The 4,018-nt window shown below is 35.3% G+C and overlaps 1 non-coding gene across 1 annotated transcript; it reads left to right on the top strand.

Moving 5' to 3' along the window:
- Window positions 1–3,022: 3,022 nt before the first annotated feature.
- LOC115869680 lies at window positions 3,023–3,163 on the top strand. The gene has a single exon (XR_004046323.1). It is a non-coding gene; the product is annotated as a U4 spliceosomal RNA (small nuclear RNA).
- The last annotated feature ends 855 nt before the right edge of the window (window positions 3,164–4,018 follow it).

The raw sequence follows: 4,018 nt of genomic DNA, 5'->3' as shown, positions 1-4,018 counted from the left end.
AATTGGACACTTTTGACCTAACTACTATCCAACCCTTGGTGACCAGCTTGTGTGATATAGACTACTGGAACTTTAGACTCTATTTTTTCAAGGCCCACAACATCCTTTATGAGCCACACAGGACTTGATAGGGAAACTCCATTAAGTGAATTAGGCTTTACTTCAAACTCACCTATAGCCTTGAACTTCAGGCTGAAACTTCTTACTGTGAGAAGAAGGAGATTACTGTTATCCCAATGGTATAGAACTACTGGTGATCATTGGGCTTTGATTTGGATCACTTGCCTTGAGGGTGCCCAATAAGTGGTGGTCTAAGACTACTACATAGTTACTATTTTAATGATATCTTTGGTTTATTATGACATTTATTAATATGGTAGATATGGTTTTGTCTTTGCAAATGAATACATCAATCCCCATTTTTTGTGTAAATAGAATTAAATGTGTAGAATTCATGAATTGCAGTTCATAATCAGCCTATATTTATATAATTTTCTTTTCTTAACAGTGTTTTAAATTGTATAGCATTGGGTAATACCTTGTGCCACAAGGGTATGATTTATCATGTGCTATATAAAAATGATAACAATGTCTCTAAGATTAACCAGAGACATATATAAACTATAAATATATTAATAGATTTAGAACTTGAACTTAATTCTAGTTCTTAATAATGAGTTAATAGAACTTAATAAAGAGTTCTTATGATGTGGTCCTGCTTAATGCTCACCCTCATGAAGCAATCACTGAAAATTTGGGAGCAATAGCAAAGTGTGATGAAGAACTTAGATGGTGCCCAGCTATCAGAAAGAATAGTGTCTGGGGTCTTAAAGGCTTGTCTTCAAACAAGCAGTCATCTAAGGGAGGTGTCAACTAAGTCCACATGGAAGAAGCACACCAGATTGTGTCATTCAAGGATTGTGAATAATAAAATTCGAATATGAGTGAGGGAATGGTACAAGATCTTAAATTGTGAACACCCGGTTTAAAGAAGGCTATGGATGATAGTGGAAGCCCAAAATCTTGGTATATTTGAGTAAGTGCTTCCAGTGTTTCATCAGCTTGTTGAAACATTTCAGTCAGTCAATCAGTATTCCATTAATTCCTGGAACCTAGTTTTTAGCTAATACTTTTAACATGGTGTGACTTTTTCCTACAGCATTATTGGTTCTTGCTCATATGCTACCCCTGGAAATGGACTAGGTTGTTTTTTCTTTCAGAGTAATTCTGTGTATTATTTTTATCTTATTTTGATGCTTCTTGCATCATTCAATATTTTGCCCATAGAATATTTCAATATTGCAACTGACACTTGATTTTTTTTTTTCAGTTTAGCTGAGTGCATTTGTTCTTTTTGGCTTTATAACTCTAGGTCTTTGCACATTCCATTATAATATTTCACTTTGTCTTCTTGAGATGCCCTTTGAAATTTTCTCTTCATCTATTTTACTTCATTATTTCTTCTCTTTGTTTTAGCTACTCTGTAATTAAGAGCAAGTTTTGGGTACTCTTCTGACATCCACTTTGATTTTTTCTTTCTTTCCTCTCTTTTTAATGACCTTCTGCTTTCTTCATTAATAATATTCTTGTTATCCCCCACAGTTTATCAGGTCTTCTGTCAATGTTCAGTGCATCAAATCTGTTCTTGAGATGTTCTCAAAAGTCAGATGAGATAGGCTCAGGGTCATAGTTTGCCTCTGTGGACTTGTTTTCATTTTCTTCAGCTTCAACTTCAAATTACATATAAGCAATTGATGGTTTGTTCCACACTTGGCTGCTGGCTTGGTCTTAGCTGCTGCTATTGAACGTCTCCATCATCTCTTACCACAGAAGTAGTAATTTTTATTTCTGTGTATTACATCTGGAGAAGTTTATGAGTATAGTTTTCATTTGTGTTGTTTAAAAAATGTATTTGTTATGAACAAGTTATTGGTTTTGCAAAATTCTATCATGTGACCTCCAGCTTTGTTTCCATCACAAAAGCCATATATATTTTCTAGGTATAATTCTTTCCTATTTGTTTCCACGTTTTCCATTCCATTTGTCAATAATTACCAAAGCATCCTGATCAATTTCTGATGGAAGACATTGGTAGAATTCTCCAATTTCTTCATCACTAGTGTTCATGGTTAGTCCATAATTTAGAAAAATAACTATATTGATTGGATTTCCTTGTATATGGATAAATATAATCCTATCATAGACAGTATTGTACTTCAAGATAGACCTTGAAATGTCCCTTTTGACAATGAATGTAACACTTTTTTTCTTGATTGTGTAAATCCCAACATAGTAAACCATATGATTTTCTGATTCAAAATTGTCAATACCAGTTCATTTTAGCTCATTAATGCCTAGGATATTGATCTTTATGCATTCAATTTCATTTTTGACTGCTTCCAATTTTCCTAGTTTCATTCTTTGTACATTTCAAGTTCTGATTATTAATTGATTTTTCCCTCTGTTTCTTCTCATTTTGAGTTGTGCCCCAATAGCAAATGGAGATCCTAAAGACTTTATTCACACAGACTTTACTCCATCTATGTCGCCATGGTCGACTCTAGTTTGAGAAGGCAGCTCCTCATAAGTCATATTTCAAGTGTCTACTGACCCTAGGAACCCATCCTCTGGCATTATCTCTGATAATGTTCTGCTTCTATTCATTAGGCTTTCAGTATCTGACAGTATTTTTATTCTATACATAAGGTTTTCAACAGCTACTTCCTTCAAAGTGGGAACCTCATAGTCTGTTCTTAGTCTGGAACCTCTGCTGAAACCTGTTCATTTTGGGTGACCCTGCTGGCATTTGAAATACCAGTGACATAGCCTCCAGCATCACAACAATGCACAGGTCACCACAAAATGACAAACTGATATATAAATGGTGATCTCAAGAATAATGACCCCTCCAGATTCCTTAGCCCTCAAAGCTAAACAGTGGTCTGAGTGGCTGAAAGAAAAAGGAGGAAAGTGAAACTGAAATGGACATGGAGTCTTGAGACAAACAAGTTCACTTCAAACAAGCTTTGTGCAGTGGCAATATCGTAGCTAATGAGGTATACCCGAGGTGCAATTATTGCTAATTGAAAACTTTTCCCAATACCCCGCTGTGACGACTTGAAATATAGTCCGCATTGGCAATTTTTGACAGTCTCCACGGAGACTGAAAAAAAAAAAAGTTCACTTCAAACAATAACACACTCACACACACAATTATAATAATAAATGACTTTTGTAACCTAAAAAAAAATAAGAAAAGAATCGTGCTAACAAAATTGGATGCCCATTTTCAAAAGGAAGATTCAGAGGTCACACTTTACTCTATATACTAAAATGAACACAAGATGGATTAAAAAAGTAAATATTAATCCTAGAGCTTTAAAGATCAACAATGAAAAAATGAGAGCAGGTTTAGGTGCCCTAATACATGGAATAAACACATTATCAAATATAATGAAAAATATGTATACAGCAGATGTGGTAGTTACACAATTTTTTTTAGTTTTTTTTTTTTAGTTACGCAATTTTATGTCAACTTGATAAATAAGAATGAAGGGGTGGAGTGTAGCCTATCAATCAGCTCACAGCCTGGTGATTCTTCCTTGTGGGCATGGCCTGCTCATGAAGATTCTGGAAGTTCATCTCTTCCTAGCTGGAGGCTAGACACTCTCTCTACTATACTTTCCTGTTGACAAGCCACATGGAGCAGGTCTGATGGCAGCCAGAGCCCTCAAGATGTGTCCATCACAACTGGATCCACAAGATTTTCCACCCACAGGCCTGTGATTTTCCTGCATTCGGCATCATTGGATGTGCTGCATGAGTCTGAAGAGGAATTCATGGGCTACTATAGGTTTTATGGACTAATATTGAACTTACGGACTTGATCTGGACTAGGTTGGGATGTTTTGTTTTTTTTAATCATTTTATTTATACAACTCTTATCACAATCCATACACACATCAATTGTGTAAAGCGCATTTGTACATTCATTGCCCTCAGCATTCTCAAAACATTT

Source organism: Echinops telfairi, unplaced genomic scaffold (assembly GCF_000313985.2).
Source record: "Echinops telfairi isolate 266 unplaced genomic scaffold, ASM31398v2 ScPeMD7_35;HRSCAF=133_1, whole genome shotgun sequence".
Taxonomy (NCBI): Eukaryota; Metazoa; Chordata; class Mammalia; order Afrosoricida; family Tenrecidae; genus Echinops; species Echinops telfairi.
Note: the sequence above shows the minus strand (reverse complement) of the source record. Positions and strands in the feature narration are given on the sequence as shown.